Source organism: Suricata suricatta, chromosome 7 (assembly GCF_006229205.1).
Source record: "Suricata suricatta isolate VVHF042 chromosome 7, meerkat_22Aug2017_6uvM2_HiC, whole genome shotgun sequence".
Lineage (NCBI taxonomy): Eukaryota > Metazoa > Chordata > Mammalia > Carnivora > Herpestidae > Suricata > Suricata suricatta.
Window position 1 is genome coordinate 84,296,150 of NC_043706.1, and position 13,050 is coordinate 84,309,199.

Consider the following 13,050-nt stretch of genomic DNA (forward strand, 5'->3'; position numbering starts at 1 on the left):
TTTGTAAAATATTGTCACCATCTTATAAGTCAACAGATGTAAAAAAATAATCTTGAAATTGTTATGGTACTCCTATATGTATGTAATTTGTATATATGATTATACCCTATGTGCCATTACTTTTTACAGAGCAGAGCAGTTATTTTTTAATTCTTCTAGCCTTTGAACTCTTCATTCAGTTTTCCCATATTCACACACACACATCATGAACGGATATCATAGTAGATAGCCAGTATACATATATATATATATATATATATATGCTCTCTCTCTATAAATGCCTTCACAATACATACATTTATACTTGTGTAACTTATATATAAATATTTATAAATACACACAAATAAACATTTATATATCACATGCATACCCATACATAAATATAGCTATATAGATGTATTTATTTAATTTATAGAGATTTTTCTCTTTCTTTTATAGAATAATTAGTATGCTGTATCCTTGATAGCACCATGTTTTTCTAAGTACAGTAGAAAGTTGAAATCATTCCCAGTCAAATGTTCTAGTGCTAGTTCACTCGATTTAATGAACACACTAACAATTCATCATGTTAATGTGCCATAATGTTTTCACATTTGATTATTGGTGGGTCATATACATTTTAATTTTTGCCAATTTGCTCATTTTTTTACATTTAGTAGTTATTGTGCATTAGATCATTTTTCATAATTTTAATTTTTCCCAGTTTTATTGTGATATAATTAACATGCAACATTGTATAAGTTTAAGGTTTACAGCATAACGACTTGTATGTTGTGAATACAGTGCTTGTAAAATGTGTATGTAAACTAACAGTAAGTTTAGTTAATATCCATCATCTAAAATTATACAAAAAAGAAAACGATGTTTTTTCCTTGTGGTAAGAACTCTTAGGATTTACTCTCTTAACGACTTTCTGATAAATCTACCATAGAGTAGTTTTAACTATCATCATTATATTCTATGTCTGCAGTACTTGTTTATCTTCTAACCAGAAACTTCTACCTTTTGACCACCTTCATCCAATTCCCCAATCCCTCATCCCCGGCCTCCAGAAACCACAAACCTGCATCTCTTTTTCTATGAGTTTTTTTTTTTTCTTTGGCTTTCAGTTAGTTTGGTTTTTAGATTCCACATGTAAATAAGATCATATATTATTGGTCTTTCTCTAACTTATTTCATGTAGCCATAATGTGCTCGAGGTCTATCCATGATGTCACAAATGTCAGGATTTCTTTTTTTTTATGGTTGAAAAATATCCCATTGTTTATTTATACCACAATTTATTTATGTACCCATTAGTGGAAATATAGGTTGTTTCCATGGCTTGCCTTTTGTGGATAATACTGCTACAAACATGGGGTGCAGGTATCTCGTCAAGATGATGTTTTCATTTCCTTCAGATATATTCCCAAAAGTGGAATTGCTGGATCATATGGCAGCTCTGTTTTTAATTTTTTCAAAAAACTTAATACTGTTTTCCGTAGGAACTGTACCAGTTCATAAACCCACCAGTGGTTCACAAGTGTTCTCTTTTCTTCACATTCTTGCCAGCATTTATCATCTCTTCTCTTTTTGATGATGGTCATTCTAACAGGCTAATTGAATGGTTAGTTATGTTGACCACATTTTTATGTACCTGTTGGCCATTCCTATAATTTCTTAGGAATAATGTCTTCAGGTTTTTTTGCTCATTTTTAATTGGATTATTTTGTTTGTTTTTTGCTATTGAGTTTTTTATACACTTTGGATATTAACCTCTTAGATATATGATTTACAATTTTTTCCCATTTCATGGCTATTAAGGCTCTTTTGTGATTCCATACAGAGTGTTTTGTTTTTTTCTACTTCTATTAAAAAATGCTATTGGGATCTTGAATTGGATTGCATTAAATCTATAGGTAGCTTTGGGTATTATGGACATTTCTGTTATTTTCACTGAGAATTTCTTCATCTTGACAAATGTTTGTTTTGCTATGGGGGTATTAACCTTTCTATTGATTACTAAATATTTTCTTTATACTAAAGTCCTAACCCCTTGCTTGTTATATATGTAGCAAATATTTCCTCCAATTTTCTATTTTGTCTTTCAGTTTACATTATGGAGATTGTATTTTTTAAGGAGAAATTTTAATTATAATGTAGTTAAATCTATCAGAGTTTCCATAAACATTTAAGTTTATCCAGCATTCACATAAAATGTATATGGTAGGATCAGTTGCTTGGCTTTCCCTGCTGTGTTTAAGAAAGTCTTAGGAAATGAAAACAACAATTATGTGAAGTTTATTTTATATAATAATGTACTCTTCATAGCTGCAAGTTTGGGTCTAAATATGTATGTTAAACCAAATTTATATGTATTCAATTTGTAGTCAGAATTTTGTCAATGCTCCATTTTCATATTTATTAGTCATGGTACATGGGACAGTGTGAACTCCATATAACATTATTTATAGATCAACTTTTATAACTAGTAAACTTTTGAATATGTAACTGGTGTAGTCAAGACATTTTAGGATTTTAGAGGTTCTGATTCAAAGAAACTGATCAGAGATTTTAAGAGTACAAAAAAATATTTTATTGTTTGATCTATATTCCTATATATCTTTTCTTGAGAGTTTAGTATTAATAGGAAAATAATATGAAAACGTGCTCTAACAGAAATGAATAGTATGAAAATTAAAACTAATATACAAATTAAAATTACTACACATTTTGAGTCACGATTTCTTCAATAAAAAATTATCTAAACTTTGAAGAAAAAAATCACAGACATTGTTTTTAGGTTTTTACTTCTGAGTTAAATATCATTAGAAATTTGAAGAATGACCTTCTGGCCATTTTATTTGTCTGAATTAAGCATCTGACTTAAGCAATGTTTTATTTACATCTTATTGTTGTTTTTAGGTTTTTAATTTATAACTAATATTTTACACTTATGACTTTGCAGTCTAAAATAATACTTCATCTGAAAGGTTACAGGATATATGAAATTTGAGTTCAATTGATTGATCTATCCATCCATCCTATCCATCCACATAAATCTTCCTTAACCTGCCATTGGGTTACATACTGGTAAACCCGTTGTAAGTTGAAAATATCACAAGTGAAAATGCATTGACTACACCTAACCTACTGAACATCATAGCTTAGCTTAGGCTACCTTAAACATTCTCAGAACACTTAAAATAGCCTATAGTTGGACAAAATCATCTAACACAATGCCTATTTTAAAACAAAGTGTTAAGTATCTCATGTAATTTATTGAATACCATACTGAAAGTGAGAAACAGAAGGGTTGTGTGTGTACAGAATGGTTGTTAGTGTATGGATGTTCACACACATAATCATGCGGGTGACTGGGAGATGTAGCTCACTGCCGCTCAGCATCACCAGAGAGTGCTGTCATTATTAGCTTGAAAAAAGATCAAAACTCAAAATTGAAGGTACAGTTTCTACTGATTGAATGTTGCTTTCACAATGTGTTAAAGTCAAAATATCATAAGTTGAATCATCATAAGTTGGGGACTGTCTGCATATGCATATCACTCTTAGTAAATGCAGGAAAAGGGATAGCTAGGTTTACCATTATCATACAGCTAAGAACTGCAATTGAAACACCTGTCTTACTACTAATCAATACAGCAGTCTTTCCCTTATAGAGTTCACATTTAAATTATTGACAAAATTTACACATGAAACATATTTATCCCATACATTTTCAGGAATAGTTACATAACCAAAAGATGCTACATAATTATCACTAGTATTACTAAAAATATTTAACATTTACTGCCTCTGCTTCTGTGCCAGTTGTATTTAATTCTTTCAACAACCGTGTGTGGGGAGTACCCATATGTTACCCATCTTACAAATGAGGCTCCTCATGTTTGAAGAAATTGTTACCTATCGCAGTGAGGAAAACCCAAGGTCCTTCCAATGTAAAACTTTTATTTTTATTCATTAAGCTTTACTGACCTTATCAATATGCACATTTTTAAAGCCGATATAAAATAATTTAGAAGTTTTAAATAAGAATTGAAATTGTAAGTAGATAATGTCAAGGCAAAAGATTGTATTTTACGCCTTTTAAAAATAACCAAGACACCGCACAGTCCTTGAGGCCCTTCTGCGTCTGAGCGTGGCGCCTGCGTGTTGTACCTGGGTCAGGGTGCAACGCCAGAGTATGCGCTTGCGCATAACTGGGGCCGCCAGCTGCTCCGCGGTGGGCCTTTTTTACCGCGAGCACGGCTGCGGGGGACACGGGGAAAGTAACCACGTGTCCACTTGGGTAAGTTTAACAACTAATTTATTTCTTTTCATCCTTAGTCTGTGCCAAACGTCAAAAATTTTAGTTCCGTCAAAGAAACAGTTCATCAAAAAGGCAATAAAAAACAAAAACAAGGCACTTCCCTAAACAAATTTCTTCCTAAGATGTATGACAGAGACAAAGATATGTATATCATATAGATGTGCAATCTGCGGGCAAAGGTTTAAAAAATAGTGTCATTATTAAACAGTGACATTGGGAGTAAATATTTGTTACCTATATATGTAAACTTATCATTACCTTGACTTTCTGGTTATAGGTTTTTCAACTTTTTGAGGCTTTAAGCTACAGCTATATATTTATTTTCCTAAGAACCCCATCCACATAAATAGAGTTGTATGCCCTGTGTGCATTTTAATATTAATGTCAAATGATATTAGGTTTATTTGAGGTATTTTTTAAAGAACTTTGCAATTTTTCTTGATGTAATTTAGAAAAGTCCATAAAGCTTTTTTGAAAACACCCACACTTCTGTACCCTAGTACAGATATCTTTTCCAAATTTAGTACATTCAAGTTAATATAGAAAAATTAATCACTTTCAGGTTGTATATCCCCATTTTTTAATTATCTCATTTTGCATATCAGATATCTTCATGTTTTTGGCCAGTGGGAATTATTATTTACATACTACATTTTATATTTGACATTGACTGGTATATAAGAAAATAATTGTTTTCCAAATCCTAGTTTTACTATCATAAAGAGCTCTAATATTTTTTTCTCTTTTTCTTAAGATAAAAATGTTATTTTCTAATAATGATAATTTGTCCTCATTTCCAGTGTTTATGTATTTTGTTGTTGCTTTTATGTTCATCTTGAATTACTCTAATAGCTTTCTGTAAAGTAATATGAAAGTATAATTTTTTCTTATTCCTGGTTTTGGTGGATTCAGCCTAATGATGATTTATATTGCTTTTTAAATAACATTTAATTATTTTAGGGGCGCCTGGGTGGCTCAGTTGGTTAAGCAGCTGACTTCGGCTCAGGTCATGATCTCACAGTTCCTGGGTTGGAGCCCCACATCAGGTTCTGTGCTGACAGCTCAGAGCCTGGAGCCTGCTTCAGATTCTGTGTCTCCCTCTCTCTCATGCTCTGTTTCTCTCTGTCTCAATAATAAAAATAAAAACATAAAAAAATAAATTTAAATAACATTTAATTTTTTAAAATTCTAGAATAGATCTTGAAGTTTAGCCTGTACATTTTAGACTTTTTTGAGATGATCTTATAGTTTTATTCTCTGACCTATTGAGGAATGTATAAATAGTCCTTGAATTACTGGAATTTTTTAAAGTTCAGTTTGGATCGTATTTTAATATATAATTAAATTCATATGCTCTTGGTTTATTAAGAATGTTGACTACAATATTAAAAAGTAAACTGCATATCATTTATTTAGTTATTTTTATAAGGCTTTGGCATTAGATATATAAAATCTTCATAAGTAATAGAAAGCTTTCCTTCATAGAGTTAAAATAATTAAAATAATTTTTGCCAATATGTTTCTGAGATATGGTTGACACCTTTCTTAGTTTTTCCATTGTTTTTTGTTTATTTAGTTTTTCTTGAGTCAGTTTTAATGATTCATAGTTTCTAAAAATATATCCATTTTTAACAGATTTGCGAATATATTTGCATAGTTTGCCTGTCTAAATAGGAGAAAAATGCATTGTTATATTTTATGAATATATATATGTATTTTTTTTCTCTCAGCCACTATGGTAAAAAAAAATTGCAAGCCTTTTCTGAAGGTCTGATGTATTTGTCATATTCAGCTACTATCCAACCAAAATAGGTCTACTATTTACTTTTTCCATAATATGTGTAATAACTAAAGGCTATCAGCACTTCCAGTTTTAGACCATATCATCTTAGATTTAGATAAAAGCAATAGTAAATATTAACCCAGCAATAAAAACAAGATAGGGCAAGGCAGTTTCTAGCTCAATTATGTTTTAACTTGGAATTTTAAATTTCAGTTAATCCTATCTCTCCATAAGACAACTGAAAAAGAGAAAGAGGTCACCTGCTTTTCAAATACCTTTTTTTCTGAGCTATAAAACTGCATTCAGTTCTTGCTCCCTAAAGATAGCCAGCCACAGGGTGCTGTTAAGCGTCCAACCCTTGATCTCAGCTCAGATCTTGATCTCAGGGTTGTGAGTTCAAACCCCCCGTTGGGCTCCATGCTGGGTGTGGAGCCTACTTAAAATATATGCAAACATATTTGTGGGAAGAACCTTAGGTGAAAGCGTTGTTGTATAATTGGAAAATCCATACTTAGAAACAGCCTTGCACTTGTTATGCAGTTGAGCATATTTTTCTATTTCATTCTCTTCTTCGGATACACAAACTCACTATTTGTTGGATTTCATTGTGTACTCTCCTTTCTGTTTGATTTTGCCAATTTGTATTTGCCTGTGCTTTTCTCAAGGTTGTTCTCCACATCATAGGTTCAGTTTTCAGCATTGTTGATTCTTCATTTGACTGTTTCTAATAATTAACTTTTATGATAACGATTTTTTTTCTTCAAAATATTTTCTTAGATCCTCCAGCTTAGTTTGTATTCAGTCTGTTTTCTTTTATCCTTTTAAAATATTTTCATTTTTTTTGCAAGTGCCCAGTGTTTATCTAAAATTTTATATCATTGTTTAATAAACTTTTCATCTATATATATCACCTTAAATTTATTTTCTTCTTCCATTGCAGAACATTTTTTTTTGCAAAGTAGCTTATAGATGCTTTTTATTTATTCATCCTTAAATGGGCAGCTGAATGAAGAACTGTTAGTATCTGGAAAATAAATTATGTGAATTTAAGTTCTCTTTTCACTCTTGTATTTTTTTTAGAGATTTCCCTTTTTATTTTTTTAAATTTACTTTTGAGAGAGAGGGGGCAGAGAAAGAAGGAGACAGAGGACATAAGCAAACTGCACTGACAGCAGAGAGCCTGATGTAGATCTCAAAATCACAAACCCTTAGATCATGATCTAAGCTGAAGTCAGACACTTAACTGACTGACCCACCCAGTCAGGTCCCCATTGTACTTTCTAATCCTTAAAAAATCAGTCTAAAGTACTGTACAGAACTGGGCATCATAGGTATGTTAAAGAGGCACTCTCTGCTTTGTGCATTTAATATTTTACAGTAACATTTCTACTTAGTTCTTAGTTCCTCTTACATATATCTTTGAAATAATACCTCCACAATGAATGGATTAAACCTAACCTTTTAATCTCCACTTTATCATTCACAATTCATTATCTAACACCATACTTTCCTTCCAATTTTTATCTCCACCATGACTTGTCTCTGATACCAATGACAGTCATGGTCCATTAGCCAAGCCTAATGGACAATTCTCACTTCTTATTTTCATTAAGCATACAATTTGACCACTCTTTTTTTCTTGAAACACTCTCATCACTTACCTTCATTTCTCTTGTGTTTCTCCTGTGTTAGTAATCAGTCTCCTTTCCTAGCTGCTACATAATGGAGTACCTTGAGATTGGTCCATATTTTTCTCATCTTTAGCTCTACCTATTTCCTAGATGATATCCTCCATACCTTTAGTTTTAAACATTGTCTATGCTATAGACTCCCAAATTTATATTTTAAGCTTTGACAACTCTAAGTTCCAGACTTCTATATTCAAATTACCTACTTGATATCTTTTCAAAGTTAATTTTCCAAAAGAAAATCTTGTTATTTTGTTCCTTATCTCATTTATCTTCTTCCTTCAGACTCCCTATCTCAGAAGTTTTATTGTTTCTTAAGAAACAATTATCCACTCAATTTTTCAAACTAGAACTTGAGGACTCTCATCTGTATTATTTCTCAAATCTACACTCAGCAGCCAGAATGATTTGTTAAGATCATAGATCATGTCACTTTGACTTTTCTGCTAAATTGTTTCAGTAGTTTTCATTTCTATTAGAACAATATTGGAACTACTTATCACAGCTTTATTTAGTTCATGGGTCCTCATTTGTTCTTCTGCCTTCCTCTCCAAATTCATCTTGACCCCTTCCTCCCCCAGTCACTATACTCTGACCACACTGTTCTGATTTATTTTTTCTTGATCATTTCAAGCCCCTTCTTTTCATTGGACTTTTACTGTGGCTTCTACAACCACTAGGATGCTATTGTCCAGACTCTTGGAAAGAAAAGTTTATTATCACTCATGAGTTATCAGCTTAAATGTTATGTTTTCAGTGAGGCCTTCATAACCACTGCATAACCTGCATCTAAGGAAAGGTTTCTTATCTTCCATTACTGTCTGATGGCATGACAATCTGTAATTCTCTTTATTTTTTTTTACAATGTTCTTGAGAACAGGGACCTCATCTGTCTAATTTATAGTATTATGCCACCTCCTGGCATGGCATCTGCAGGTCTAGACAAAGACTCCAGAGGCCCTAAGCATTGATAAGAGGGTAGAGTTTTCCTCCACCAAATACTATTTAAAATATGTGAAACTGCAAAATAAATTTGAGGTATAATACACATTTGATACTTATCATGGTGACTATTTTGAGTAACATGGTAGGGGTGCCTGGGTGGCTCAGTTGGTTAGTCGGCTGACTTTGGCTCAGGTCATGATCTCAGTCTGTGGGTTCAAGCCCTGTGTGGGGCTCTGTGCTGACAGCTCAGAGCCTAGAGCCTGTCTTTCGATTCTATGTCTCCCTCTCTCTCTCTCCCTCCCCTGCTTGCTCTTTGTCTCTGTCTCTCAAAGTAAAATAAAGACATAAAAATTTTTTCTTGAATAACATGCTAAACATTAGAATTTTTCTCATATTTTTGGCGCTCTTACTTTATGGCACTTTAAAGATGTACTTGGTTGTCTTGTAGATATTCTTATATCACTTAATAAAAATGCTATATTAATAAATGAATGAATGGACATTATATATTTGTTTGCAACATAAGGAATTACAGTTTTTCCTGATGTCTTTGGAAAAGAAAACCGTTCAGTCCTTTTACTCAGAACCTTTTCAGTGTGGGGAATTCTTCAAACATGTTAGTAGGTATGTTTCTGACTCATGTAGATAGGGGAAAAGCACTTATGATCAACTGAAATTTGGAAACATGACAACTTTCCTGCTAATCAAGGATGGGGTGGAGGATGGAGGAGCTCATAGTTCATAGCAAAGGAAGATACGGCCACTGCTTTCACTGTTGGAGCTGTTACTTTTTTGGACACTGTAAGGGAAGTATTGAAGAAGGAGGCTATCAATAAGAGGAGAGATTGAGCCTGGATTTAAGGCTACAAAGGATAAGAATTCCATTGCTTCAGGACACTGTGCTGATTATTACTCTTACAGAGCTTTTTACCTTTATTTTGATAAAGGGTCTCTTTTCCAAAATTGTATCTACCTGCTACTTAGTATATTCCAAAAATTGGATAACAGGTAGTGTTTTTAGATAATATATCATCATTGATTTTTTAAGAGGAGCTCAGTATCTTTTTGTCTCAAGGAAGATGTTAGTTTCAAAATTCTTATCCTCAGCATCATCCCTGGCCCCTTACCATCTGTCCTGAGGATATGCATTTTGCTTTTGCTTTGTATTCTGGTTCCTAAAGCAAGTGATGATCCTGGGAACTATTGTCATTTTTCAGATTTATTACCTGGGGAAGTGCTTTTGACAGGCTAATTGCAATGTTGCATAACAACATGCCTATATTAATATAATATTGAAAGTCTACCATATGAGGTGTCTTCAATAGAACTGATAAACATCTGAATTAGGTAAGAAGTGTGGGCATGGGGAGTTTGTAGCATGCCTTATGCCTTCCTATTTTGTATACTTGTTATGGATTTGATGCAGAGAAAGATCTATATTGTCCCATTCAAGAACCTTCGAAGTCAGCTTTGACATAGAAGATAAAGTAAGTAAAGCACTTTAGTCACAAAAAGAGGAGATTTCTAATGATCTTTTGACACTGTAACAGCATGGCATGGATGAAGGAAAGTAATAAGGTAAAATAAGCCCCAGAACGAAGAAATGTAAATACTGTACCCAAATTAATCACATCTGAAATAGACTGTAGGTTATGTTTTATTGTTCACATTGATCAATTTCTGTGAGTGGCTAGATGAGAGACAATCTTGTAAATCTGTCCCTGCATTGCAAGATCTCCTTCAACACTTATTCATGACTCAGAATCGACTGAAACAGAGGTGGTTGTTTCTACAGCATCAACACAGGTGTTCCTTGCCTGTTAAACCTGACACCCGACTACTAACATTTAAATTTACAGTACAAATAAGCATAAGGGTGATTATTTGCATTACAAAATAATATGTGATTTTTAGCAAGATTCTTCTATATAATAAGCCCTTCTCCCAAGTTCACAAAAAATGGGAATCAATTAAGAAGATGTTAATTATTCATCCTTTCAGGATCATAACTATTATGTTTTCTGTGAGGTAAACTTGCTTTTATAAATGAATACTTTCAATGTGTGGCACTTTTCTTAAAGAAAAATAGCAATTAGTGATAACAAGTCACTTGACTATAATTCAGACACCCGTCATGTTTGTGTGGAATAAAGGCTTAAACAATCCACAGCTTTCCTAGAGGCAAGCAGAATTTCCTCTTTGCTGAAGTAATGTGATCAGTTACTCCAGTTTTTGTATGCCTTTACACATTACCAAAGTCTGCGCTAGCTTTATGCAGCTAAGAGTAGAGGTGACAGGTAGGCCAGGATATAATGAATTACGGTAATCCTAGCAAGAAATAATGGAAGCACATCTGAAGGTTTTTCTGTCCCTTGGAGACTCAGTGAGATATATCCTAGAAAGGCTCCTAGGATGATAATAGGATGACTTTGCAACCTGATTAATATGGACATCAAAAACAAAGCTCAGAATCTAAAATCAGTTCAGTGTTATGAGCCCTGAGACATTGAGGAGAATATACTAGATGTCAGAGAGAAGAACTACAAAGAAATATAAAGACTGATGTTGAGGAGACCCTATGAGTAATAATTTAGTCTTGTCTACATTTAGCTTTAAAAAGTTGGATGACATCCAAGCCTGAATGTCACAGAGACCATTATGTGCCATGCAGAAAGCCATCACAAGGCCCATGGGGATGTGAAACAGCCCGAAGTGTCATCTGTGCTTATTTGACACAGAAATGTATTGGTTCTAAAGCCAACATTCATAATAAATAGGCAGATATAAACATAAAACTATATACTTATATTTCATATATAAATAAGCAAAGCAACATACTAAAAATTACTATTCTTTTTGTTTCATATAAATACAAGTATATACTATCATTTAAAGGACATAGTCCTACCCTCAAAAAGCTTATATTTCAAAACACGTTACAGTGTGAATGGTTTCTAATTACAGGTTCCTATTAAATTATCCTATCATTTTTCACTGTTATTTTTCAGAATATCCCTTGAAATTTTAGCTATTTCTCTCTCAGTATTTTCAAAGACTCAGGTGCAGGACTTAAAGTAATGTTTACAGAATAGTGGAGGCTACAATATTGAGGATTATAGACCACTATAATTAGTGGGCCATAAAGTTCTGACACTTAAGGCTTTATTCCCAACAGAAAAAACATTCCTTTTTTGTTTTTTATACAAGCTTTAACTCACTTTATTTTTCTTCTACAAAAGTATATGGTGGTCACAGCTGTGGCCTGGGTCCTCTATATGGACTCTGGTGTGGGTCTTTACAAGATGGTCAGAGAATTCCTGGCAGGGAAATTTGGTGAACATAGTCTCTTTCCAAAGGTCAGGGGTGAGATAGATGTAGATCTTGGAAATGGGATCAAAAGTGGCCTTGGTGAAATCGCCCAGGGTGGTAGTGCAGCCCCTGGCTGAGGTTCAGCAGTCCTGTGAACACCAGCTCTCATCAGGAGCTTCTTGGGCACGGGCTGAGATAATACCAGTGCCTCTGGGGGCAGGGATGAGGAGTCCCAGCACAGAGCCAGAGCAGCTGGTCACCTTGCATAGGACACTGTTCCCCCAGGAGCCTTGCTGCACAGGGATGATGAAAAGCTTGGCCAGGATGGTGGCTGCATGGATCGCAGTGGCTGCCTCCTTGGAGCACTTAACACCTAGACCAATGAAGGTGTCCATTGTAATCCTCGATGGCAACAGATGCCATGAACCTGGTCTGCTGGCCAACACAGCTTTTGCACAGCATATCATCAAAACCTCATCACCCCCAGAAAAAGCCTGTGATCTCGGGTTCCTTGATGGGCAGGGAGAAGAGATAGGTATCTTCCTATTGGAGTCTTGCTGAACTCACTAAGCTGAGAGTCTTGATCTTCATGTCCTTGACCAGGCGGGCCAGCTTGGTGATGGGACCCACTTCTTGTCTTAGCCTCTGTGAGCTCCTCTGTCCTGGCCCTGACTCCGATCCCAGTTAGGCCTGAAGACTGCTGCCGAAGCCTCCGTGGTTTTGCCACAGCCTCCCATTACAGGGCCCTGGGTCCTCCAGGCCCTTTGGCAGCCCTGGCATCGTCCACCATTTGGTGTTTTCCTAGAGAAGAATATAGAAAAGTCTTCTATATAAACTATAGTTCACTTAAAAATGTTCAGTAATGCAGTTTTGTGTTGTGTGAGAAAAGTAGGGAATTAAATCTAGAAAGATTCTTGGAATAGAGTATTGAACTTGTAACGATAAGTTTGTTTTTGCATACGGGTTTTGCGTTGGAAGCAATCAGATAAGGGCTGTATCCACTGGACTGAAGCAGG

At 34.3% G+C, this 13,050-nt stretch overlaps 1 non-coding gene and 1 pseudogene across 1 annotated transcript; one reads left to right on the forward strand and one right to left on the reverse strand.

Annotated features, from left to right (window-relative positions):
* Positions 1-4,149: 4,149 nt before the first annotated feature.
* LOC115297341 lies at positions 4,150-4,248 on the forward strand. The gene has a single exon (XR_003911426.1). It is a non-coding gene; the product is annotated as a small nucleolar RNA SNORA76 (small nucleolar RNA).
* A 7,691-nt stretch (positions 4,249-11,939) lies between these two features.
* LOC115295287 lies at positions 11,940-12,824 on the reverse strand (annotated as a pseudogene).
* Between the last annotated feature and the right edge of the window lie 226 nt (positions 12,825-13,050).